The 10791-nt window shown below is 44.5% G+C and overlaps 1 long non-coding RNA gene across 1 annotated transcript; it reads left to right on the top strand.

The window, feature by feature from the left end:
• Positions 1–1252: 1252 nt before the first annotated feature.
• Positions 1253–9604, top strand: LOC146205491 (uncharacterized). The gene is made up of 3 exons (XR_014704196.1): positions 1253–1410; positions 2152–2259; positions 9395–9604. It is a non-coding gene; the product is annotated as an uncharacterized LOC146205491 (long non-coding RNA).
• Positions 9605–10791: the final 1187 nt, after the last annotated feature.

The raw sequence follows: 10791 nt of genomic DNA, 5'->3' as shown, positions 1-10791 counted from the left end.
AAGGCGGTGTCTCCACCCTGTACGGCGGCGCGCTACATCGAGGCACCCTAGCCACTATGGGCGCGCTAAGAATCATGGGCCGGTGTGCTACTTGTTGCGGGACAGTCGGTTTTTCTCGGGTACGTAGAGTGGTGTTACTGCGATATTTCTTTTTCGTCATCATCATCATCATCTGAAGGTGCGTACATAGACCGCGAAAGCCATAGTAGCGAAGGCGCAAAAGCAGATGTCGCCAATAAATGATTTTTGTTTCCCGAAATGCCACTAAAAACTTCCTTAAGTGATTGCACAACCATAAATATTTTTATAACGTTTTTCTGTTTCAAAGTTTGCCTATTCAGTGCGAAATATTGGTATTTGTGCTGCTCAAAACTAAGCCAATAGGAGAAAGAGTCCTCGCTTATATTGGATAAATATCACACTGACATGCTGTTTCCCTCTCTTTTTGCAATTTATAGTCACAATATTCAATCTTAGGATATTATTTACGGTAGAACAACGCTTATCTTTGCATTAGTTTTGGCCAAAAGTTGTAGTTCTGCACTCGGTAGCTCTCCGGCCCATGAGCAAAAGGCTCTAAAAAAAAAAAAAAAAGCACCAGGAATGAAACTGACGTGCATACCGAGCGCAGGGTCAGCTTCTGGACACACTATCACTAACCGGGAAGAAGAGAACAACGAATAGGTCTGTGGCCAGTTTTACTCTCGCGCTTCACGCGATGCGCGTACTCTGGAATACGTTCTGCGCTAGACGTGGCTAGACAGCGATCCACGTCATGCTATTCTGTCCTCCGTTCTCAGGCATCGCGACATCATCTCATCCGGCTCCTAACTTGCGCAACGCTGTGCTCAGCTGTGGATGCCTACCAGCACAGTTGCGGAGCCTTTCTGATTGGAGCCTAGAGAAGGAGCCGGGATCGTCTCTTCGCTGCAGCGTTCCTGGTCAACCGAAACCTGCTGTTTCTCTTCATGCAGCGATGCACTTGAACCATCCGTGGTCACCCCGGAGCGCCTGGCTCCCCTCCTGCAGTGCGCCGCTACAAGCCGGTAAGTGATCTAGTAATAGAAAACGAAGTGTCTAAAGGTACGTCCGACCTACCCATTCGATTCTCGTAAAGATACGGCGGACGTCTATATACAGGCTCATGGCTATATGCACGTCGAACGCGGCCACATTCCGCTTGCTACGCGTGAATGAATCTTATCCTCTATGATATGGCGCCGTCTGCTGCGACCCGGTTGCAGCAGCGAAATGCTTCCTGCAACCCATGACGTCTTATCCGGTTTAAGAAAAACGTCACGTCCGGCTATTGTTTTGTGGGTAGGTGGTTGTTTTTAGTAGCAGAATGGCTGGTCGTCGGAGCCGTGGGAGCTGCGTCGCCGTGCCAGCCGTGCGCTCTCGTGTTGTACGGTACGTGAGCAATCTTTTCTATTTTTTAGATATTTCAGTATGCATGTATTGAGTCATTGCCCGCTGTCTGGAACTCTACATTTAGTTTTCAACTTCCCTGCGCCCGAATGTTCTGTTGACGACCATTGAGCCTGCTTGGCCGGCAGTGGGCCCGAACGGCCCAAAGGTGTATTATAGAAAGTTTCAATCGAAAGCTCAACGTAGTTCGACACCAAGGAACATACGGTTAAATACCGTTTATTAGGCCAACCGCACGAAAGTCTCAGTCATGTAAAACACGCCTGACTACCAGTCTTGCGTGCGCCTGAAAACGGCGGGAAACTTGGGTAAGCTTTCCTCAGCGGTCTGGATGAATAGTTAATGATTGTAACGTCTTTGAGGTGATGGAGGGACCTAAGGAGATACTAGGACATGACAAAACAACGCGTAGAAGCAGGAAAGGCGAGGATCATACAGGCCTGTGTGGGAAGCTTTTGTTTCGGTGCATCACGACGTACTAACCATTTGTGCGACGTGACCCTTTGTGTGACCCTCATTGCTATGACGCGGGGTAGAATAATGATTTCATACCTCATTTTATGACTGCGCACTGTCAAGTGTATGCAGGGCCACTTTCTAATTACGGTGAGGTAAGCAATTTCGCCTTGTGTTTAAAGTGCATCAACATGTACATACTTGTCTTAATTTCTTTTGTGTGTGTAAACATCGCTTATAAGCTGACGTCTAATATTTGGTACGCAGGGACCTTCCTGATATGTGTTTTGGAGTCTAGCATGGGCTTGCTGGTTGCTGAGGCTGAACAAATGGGACTATGAAAGGCGGAGGCAGCCTATGCTCCAACGCCACAAGGTGAGCCTTGTGCTTAATTTCAAAACAATTGCTGTGCCACCGGGACTGGTCATTTGTTTTAACTTTTACATGGGGAACATGGCGCAGGTCACCAGTTTGCATAGGGTGCATGAATGAATCGAACAAGCAAGCATCCCTGCAGCTGCGGTGTCCAGCTTGTAGTTCGCAGCCTTTCTTTCTCAGCTGCAATTAATGCATCGCAAACAGTGTGCAATGTAACAGTTGATTCAGACTAAGAAAACCAGACTAGCTCCAAAAACAAACAAATGTTTGCACGAGATGGAAGATCAAACCACGCTATATTGTCTTCTCGATTCGCTGTGAGAAACTAGCAAAGCTGCCTTCTTTAACGAATGGTATTCCTGCACAGATTGGTTGTCGCTTTTTTGTGCGTGTGACAAAGTTGCTGCAAGAACTTTATTTATTTATTTATTTATTTGGTTACTATCAGGGCCGTTGAGCAGCTAAAAACAGTGACAGCTTCTCCGGGCACCGATATGCCTACCATCCGATTGTGGCAGGGTTGCTTCACATTAATCAAAGCAGCCTAGCAAATGAGGCTCACTGTACCAGCAAGAATTGTGAGCACACCCTCGCACTCACTTGCTTTGTCATCTCCTGCATCTTCTGGCGCAGCAGCGCTGGGCAGTCTCTTTCCGCTCATCAGAGATGTTCCTTTTATGCCAGGGGTCTTGGAGCACGGCCAGCGAGCTGCGTGATGCAGTCTGCCCAGCTCAATTTTCAGCCGACGTTTTGAAAGCATTACCACCAGCCCTAATTTCGAACTAAAATAAGCTCAGACTTAGTACCTAGTTAGTACGCATTCATTTTTGAAAAGGCGTTGACCACTTAATCTGCATGAACTTTCATTTGACATCACTATGCCTTCAAAAGCAAGGAGCCGGACATCCTGCCTTTTCTTTTATTTCCAAGTGTGCTTTTTTTTTCTTGCTGAGGATTATAAGTGTGGTATTTATTAACAGGTATGTCATTTCAGTACCTCTCTCCTAGCGATCCTGAAGCTGCTTTTGTCCGGCATTCAAGCGGAAAGGAGCACACGTTGCTTTTCTTTTGCAATAATCGAAGGGCTTGGTCTGGAAAAAAGAAATTTTGCTTATTTTTGTTCATTTTATCGTTATTTATAGTACTTTGTTTCCTATTGTTTCGTTATTTTCTGGCTCCTGGATCATGAGAGAAAAGGCTTTGTCAATGCGGCCCACGTAGCAATATGAGTTTGAGACCGATGCCCATAATGGCGTGGCTATCAATGGATATTTCATAATGAGTTTGTCTAAGGTAAATGTCAAGCAAAAAACTACCATATGCCACTGGTCGGCCCGGACCCACAACCTCCGCATCATGGTGTTAGAATAGAAGTGCGTGAGCGGGCTGCTCCGCACTGAACAGTAAGTGGCGATACCGATGCGCTGATTTCTGTAGGCTTCAGAGAGACTGCGTTGACTGTTGGTGGCCGCGGGTTCGCTGGTTGCCGCAAGGAATGAGTCAGTTCTCAACTTTCGCTGACGCCCCCGCTCCACGCCTTTCTTCGATCATGGTATATTCTAAGTTGTAATGTAATGTGGAAAAAGGTGCATTGTTCTCCACTGCGATACAGGCTGCGTATTCTGCAATGAAAAATGTCAGCTTTTTTCGGTGCGAAAAGATGTCGAACAGCTTCAGCTATGGCGGCCGGCATACCAAGATAGGACCGATCTATACAGTCACTGTTTGTGAGGGGCATTTGGAGCCCAGGTTTGTGTCCAAAACATAGATGACAGAGTTAAATGGGCATGAGCTGCAAAGTGTTGCGCGTTGCTAGCAAAGGAAGCAGTCCCCACGATATTCCCTGCCGGCCTTGCCTACCTTTCAGACTTAGAAAAGTAGAAAGCAACCCACTGAAAGGCAGCCCCAGGAACTGAAAAAATAGAAGATCGTCAAACCTTGTGTAGAAGTGTCAGGTGAAGGTAGCACGTGCTTCACACGACACTGCGTGGGCATGGGCCGGCCCAAAAGCCGGGTGCAGCTCAGCCCACGGGCCGTCTGGGCCAACTCATGAACATATTTGCTGGACCCGGGGTGGGCTTAAACGTGCGGGCCCAATCCGGATTCGGGCTTGTACACAGAGAGCCGATGTCCGATTTATAGTCACTTTGTCAGAGTAAAATACACATCCGTGGCATCGCAGCAGCGAAACGGATGAAATAACCATAGTACGCTCCGAGAAAAAGGTTTAATCTTCATAGCTTATTTATTTACTTATTACGGCACCGCGGTGGCTTAGTCATTAAAGCTCTCGAGTACTGAGCTGGTATACCCTAGTCTGATCCTAATTGGGAGACAGCATTTCGGTCGGAGCTGAAAGCATGGCAGGCATATGCTTATAGATGACAGTTTCATTGAAGAACCCCATGTGGCCGAAGTGATCCGAATGCCTGTGCTACGGCGTCCTCATACCTTGAGCCAGTTTGGGACCATTGGGACCATTACTCCAGGCATAGCTCTTTTGTTTTTTTGATGTCATGTGCTTTTTTTTTGTTTTTTTTTTTTTTTTGAGAAAATTCAAAACCAAACGTAGGTATGGTTTTCATTTTGAGCTGTTGATTGGAACGTCTCATAACAGAAATAGCCGCAAAGGCTTGATAGAGTTTAGAAATCTTCTTGACGTTGAAATAAGATAAATCTTGAATGAGCAATGTTTAAATGAGTCAATTAATGTCGTACACAATTAGACATGCGCCGGCCACATTGAACGATTCAAACGAATATATGAAATTACTCCCCTCTGTGACTGAAGAGCAGCGGTCAGACACCACTCTTGCATGTTTTAAAGCGTAAAATGCCATGTGCGGGTTACTCTAGTGTGGTGCAGCGTGGCGTTCGCCTAATAAATTAGAGTAGCGCTGGATGAGGCTGTTTCAGCTATCAGCGAGCACAGACAGTCTGGTCTGCGATAAGGTGCTTCCGCATATGATCAGTTTTGTATACCACTGGAGACTAGGAACTGGAAACCTCATACAAACCACTGGGAAGGGCCAACGTCTGAACGCTTTATGAGATGTGGCCTTTTCCAAGGTTGCTGTTCAACACTCGGGACGCCTCAGCCACAGATACAGTCTTGCTGCCGCAATGGCGCCATCTTTCTCGAAAGGGGAAATTGGAGGCGGGGGGGACCTTCTACATGCAGAATCAGCGAAGAGCATTGCAGCCAGAACACATGCCGGCCCTGGCGGCGGTGCGATAAATATAGCTATGATATAACAGCACCTCTTGCACACCACAGGGCGGACACGCTGCCTGAGCTTCTTGTCTTTCTTCTACCACCGTCGCCTCCAGTTCACAGATACATTAATTCGAGAATATTGGCTTTCTCTTTCTTTGACGGAAGTGATACGTACGCTTGACGAACGGCCGTTTTGGCATGGCGTGAAGACTACATACGCCTCCAATTGGCTACTTTGGGTTTCCTCGAGATTTTAATCAGTTATATCTTGCTGCACGCGGTGTCTAAATATTAAAGCCTCCTCACAAGAAGTCCGATTACTTCCCCCCCGAGGCCCCCTCGAAAGTTTAGACTTGGTGGGGAAGGAGGAAGCCGCTGTGACAGTGTAAAGGGCAGCACACGAGGAGCTCACTGACTGCCGGCGTCTCACAGTCTGGCACACACCTGCGTCGATCGGCGTCTGTCTGCGTCCCATTGTCGGGGGCACTCCTGCGTCGAACCATGTCGAACGCGCCACTGCGCGCCGTCGGCAAGACGAATTGGAAAAGCGTAGTGTAGATTACTAGTGAGGAGCTCGGCACCTTTTAATCTGGGCCACACCGTCTGCATTGCAAGGGCCGTTGCGCGCTGTCGGCCAGACTAAGGGGATGACCGCGTGGCCGGCTTGAGGGTACTGACCCAGGCGGGAAGACGCCAGGATTCACTTGAACCTTTTTTTGTTTCCCGATGGCCCGACTTGGGCTGCTGTCGCCATCTGGCCAAACACCCCGCGTTCCTTTCCGGTGGGGAATTCTTGTCACAATAGTTGAAAGCGGCAGCTCTCGCGCTCGTCTCGTTGTCGCCATCCTTAACAGGGGACATGGCTCTTGAAGCTATTTTTCCTGCGTTTTTCAACAAATTTGATAAAACCTGGTATTCTGATATAGTTTCTTGCACTGATTTCAAATATATAATTATGTTTCCAATTGGCCAATTAGTTCAAAAGATAAAATGAAATTGTTCATAATTTGTGGGAACAATGAAAAAATAACCACACTACAAAAAATTCACATGAACACTTTGCTAGGTACTAGAAAGCATAACGAATACAATGTTACGCGCACTTTTGTATAACAAATATTAGCGATGTTATAGCAGTTCAGAATTCACTGCTCCAAATGTGAGTGCCTTCCTGTCTGATTTAGAGCAAAATTGAAAACTTTGAACTGCTATAACATCGCTAATATTTGTTAAAAAAACAAATGCTCCTAACATTGTATTCATTACGCTTTCTAGTACCTAGCAAAGTGTCCATGTGAATTTTTTTGTAGTGCTGTTATTTTTTCATTGTTTCTGCAAATTATGAATAATTAATTTCATTATTTCTTGAACTAATTGGCCAGTTGGAAAAATGGCTGCATGTTTGAAATCAGTACAAGAAACTGAATGAGAATGCTAGGTTTTATCAAATTTGGTCAAAAATTGGAAAATAATTTCAAGAGCCATGTCCCCCCTTAAGCAGAAGCGGCCGGAACCTTCGAGACAGATCTCGGTGCATCTTTCGCTACAACAAAACTGATAAAGGTGTGACTGGCGACATCGAGCATTAACAAACAAAGATTACGGAACTGATACGCGGTCTAGAATCAGAGTGATAAGCGTGTATGCCGGCGGCTGTTAAAAATACAACAAATACTGTTTTGAAGGTTTCGCGGCAGTATTATGGGTGTGACACCATGAAGGTGTCAATCATTAGAAATGTCAAGTGTTGGGCAGGCATGGGGGGCCTATCATTAACATGTTAAAATTAAGGAAGCTCCGGTGCCACTCAAGCGAAAACATGAGAAGCCACTGACAGAAAGCCATGGAGTATGGCATCTGAAGGAGGAAAGGGCTATCCTTGAGGGCAGTCTATCCTTACTGAAGGGATTACTGACCAGTGCCTTGGAAATTTTATCAGAACAGGCATGGGATGAAAAAAATTATATGCACAAGAGAGGGAGTGGAAATGTGCTGCTTATTGATGTGAACTCCGAACTAGTCTAGTGGTGCTTGAGCACATCATAGTGGTATAGTCCACATTTCTCAAGCTAAAAGAGTCATGTTTTTAGTCAAACTTATCGTTCGGGCATCAAGTATAGAAACAAGCATTGCATTTTCTGCTATTTTGTTCCAAATTGTTGCTAAGATCATTTGTGTTATTTTAAACATCTGTACATGTTTTGGCTGTTAGTCTTGTATTTTCACCAATGCATTGATCTTTGAATAAAAAGGAATCAAATAGGTTATTTTGGTACGTCAGTTATAAAAAATTCAGCTAATAAAATCATTTGACTTTAGAACGTGCTCCAAAACAATTTGAATGCTTCAAAACTTCCGTTTTATAGCTTCAAAGTGCTCGAGCCTGCTTCCACCTCTTGGTTTGTGGTTCAGGTCATTATTGACAATTCTGCATGACTGAATTGATGTCTTTAATTTGGAGTTTTGGGGAGGGTTGCATCCATTGGGAAGAGTGAAAAATGCTGGCCGAAGATAAGGAACGCTGCATTATGAAAGTTCCGTTTGCTATTGAGCAACCATCTCATGGATGATGGCACTTGAAAGCGTTTTGACTGGAGGTACTCGCACTGCTTGGGCTAGGCCAGTGCAGCACTTCATCTTACAGGAGCATATGCACCTAATTTTGGTCGCATTCTGCTTGTTAACGACATGCAAAACAACTCTGTGCAGATCATCACCTGGTTTTTATCTTCAACCGCTAAATAATTTATAATTGAATTTTTGTCTTATCTGTTTCAGGGTGTCTATACTCCATTAACACACTGAATGTTAGTAGTGCTGCTACTGCACTTAAAGTCAAGTGTTGGTCTCTGTTTGCAATATTTTTTAGCTGCTTTGAGAAGTATGATGCTCATGGACAGCCTCCTTAACAACATGAACTGGTGTATTTGTGATGAGGACCATATATCAAAGACAGCCAGAGGTTTTATGATGCTAGCATTGTAGCAACTGTTGTGGTGCTGTAGTTCGGTGAGGGATTTGGCCATCTTGTGGTTGTTGCCTGTTTGCTGTGGCCACCCTCAAAGTAAATAGCTATGGTCCTGTCACATAGTTTGATAACTTTTTGTTACTTGTATGGAAATTACTGTTTGGCACAAAATGACTTATGGCTGCCATCATGTGCGTTACAGAGGGCGAGCAACTACATTTCGGTGTAACAGTTCCTCATTCTTTTTCACAGCCCATAGGAAGGATTTCGCACGTTTAGAAAAATGAAATGTTCACAGCTGAGTCAGTCACAATTCTGGAATCATGCTGTGTAGTCAACAAACGCTACAATCCGAGAGCAACGCATGTCGTCTAATGAACAGTGCAAGCGAAACTTCTTGGATTCAGCAGCAAATGAAAATGTGCGCACATGGTTTTCAAGATGTCTCAATGTTTATTTATATGCTTCACAACCTACCAAAGCCCGCACGCTTGCGTTATACCAAAGCACAATCAGCTGTCTGTTCTGGTGTCTGCGGCCAGTGTTGATAACTTCATATCAGTTCTATACCACCCATGGTGTCCATTTCTGCTGTGCATGTGCACTGCAGTGATACATTGTCACACGCATGCAGAGAGCACTAGTACTGGCCTTACTTAGGGTAACCTTTTCGCTGTTTTGGCTTTTCTCATTCTTGAGCTATGCTACAGGGTGCACACTTTTCTTTTTGTCTGGTTCCTTTGACAAGTCATGAATTCAGAATTTGTGCTTCTTTCCTTTTTGAGGGTGTAGTGACCATATGCAAATCCACTATTAGAATATATGAGCTGCTGCATAGTCTGCAGTCCTGTTATCTTTTTATTTAAATTTGGTACGTCTCTGAGTTTCTCTGGGTGTTTTGTTATTGTTCTGAGCTTGCATTCTTTTGTTTTTTCTCCCCATGACAGCCGATCCTGCACGTGACTGATACTAGCCGAGAGATCACAACAGCTGCCCACCTTTCAAAGCACGGCATTCCCTGGCCCAAGTTGACTGCTCCGTGTGCTACTGGCTCAACAGTGTACTCACAAGTCTGCACTTCACTTACGAGCGTAATGGCAACACACACACGTTGGCCATAGCTTCTGTGTCAAAATAAAGTATTCCTACTTATGTGCCTTTTCATTCATTATTAGCGCACATGATTGGAGTAATAAACACTCCAGTGCCAAAACACCATGTTGACACACTCATTTATGTTTAGACTGCCTACCTTCTGCATTACTTCCCTTTTGTAACCTACCTAGAAAGGTAAGTATTTACTGTATGTGGCATAGAACCACATATATTTGTTATTCCTTTTGAGACTGGAAATAATCCGCAAAACCAGTTAAGAAAAGTTCACAGATGTTTCGTAGACAATTTTTAGAGGTAAGCCCAATGAAGATGTTTCAAACTGCAGACAGGGACTGATGATAAAAAGGTAAAGTGGGCGGTGTTTGTTGAATTGCATAAGATTGGTTATTGCTTTAATTCAGTATTTTGCAGATAAGCAGCAACTTTCTTAATTGTAATGCCCTTGTCTGTGGGATACTTACACCCATACTGTCACCTCATGTAATGCTCAAACATTTGGCAGTGCTAATCACTTTACTAAAATATTGAAATCTTGGCCCTTCAAAGTGAATTGTGTTCAATAGCGAGGTGACATGCTTGTAGCAATGAGATTCTAACCTTGGATACCCTCTCAATATGCTATTGCTGTGCCTCTATGCTACTGGGATGGTGAGGCAGCATACTAAAAGGGCATAAAAAAAAGCGTGTGCAGTAATTCTTTGCATGTAAGAATAGTTGAAGCCCTCGCCTAATTTAATGTGACTGCATTAAAAGGCCATATTTACCAAATAAGGCAATTTGAGCGACAAGGATGAGTGGCAGATAGTATGACCGGATGGATTGGTCTGAGTGATGTGGGGACCATGGTATGGTCCAGCTGCCTACCAAAGCAGCTCCTTTGACATGAGAAAAACTCATTGCCTTTCAGAATCCCAAGTCAGATGTGTGAGTTGGTTCATTTACATAATGTGGTAATTACTAATTTTTCAAATTGGTGTGTGTGATAAAAGCGCAAACTAATATCGGTGAATCAACAAGTAGCCAACTAAATGTACAGGGATGAGGATACAGGAGTCGTAAATGCTGTGGCATGTTTTCCTAAAAAACGGTGCTGCTGAACTCCAGAAATATTTGTTGCATTTGCTCAATTTAGGTGTATTTCAGTTTCTGGTATAACCTTTCCCACACCTTTAACCTTTAGGCACAGTAATTGTAAGTAAAATCGGCAGTTAAAGAAATAGCATTGTCA

The sequence above is a fragment of the Amblyomma maculatum genome, chromosome 1 (genome assembly GCF_055883805.1).
Source record: "Amblyomma maculatum isolate TAMU_Amacu chromosome 1, ASM5588380v1, whole genome shotgun sequence".
Lineage (NCBI taxonomy): Eukaryota > Metazoa > Arthropoda > Arachnida > Ixodida > Ixodidae > Amblyomma > Amblyomma maculatum.
Note: the sequence above shows the minus strand (reverse complement) of the source record. Positions and strands in the feature narration are given on the sequence as shown.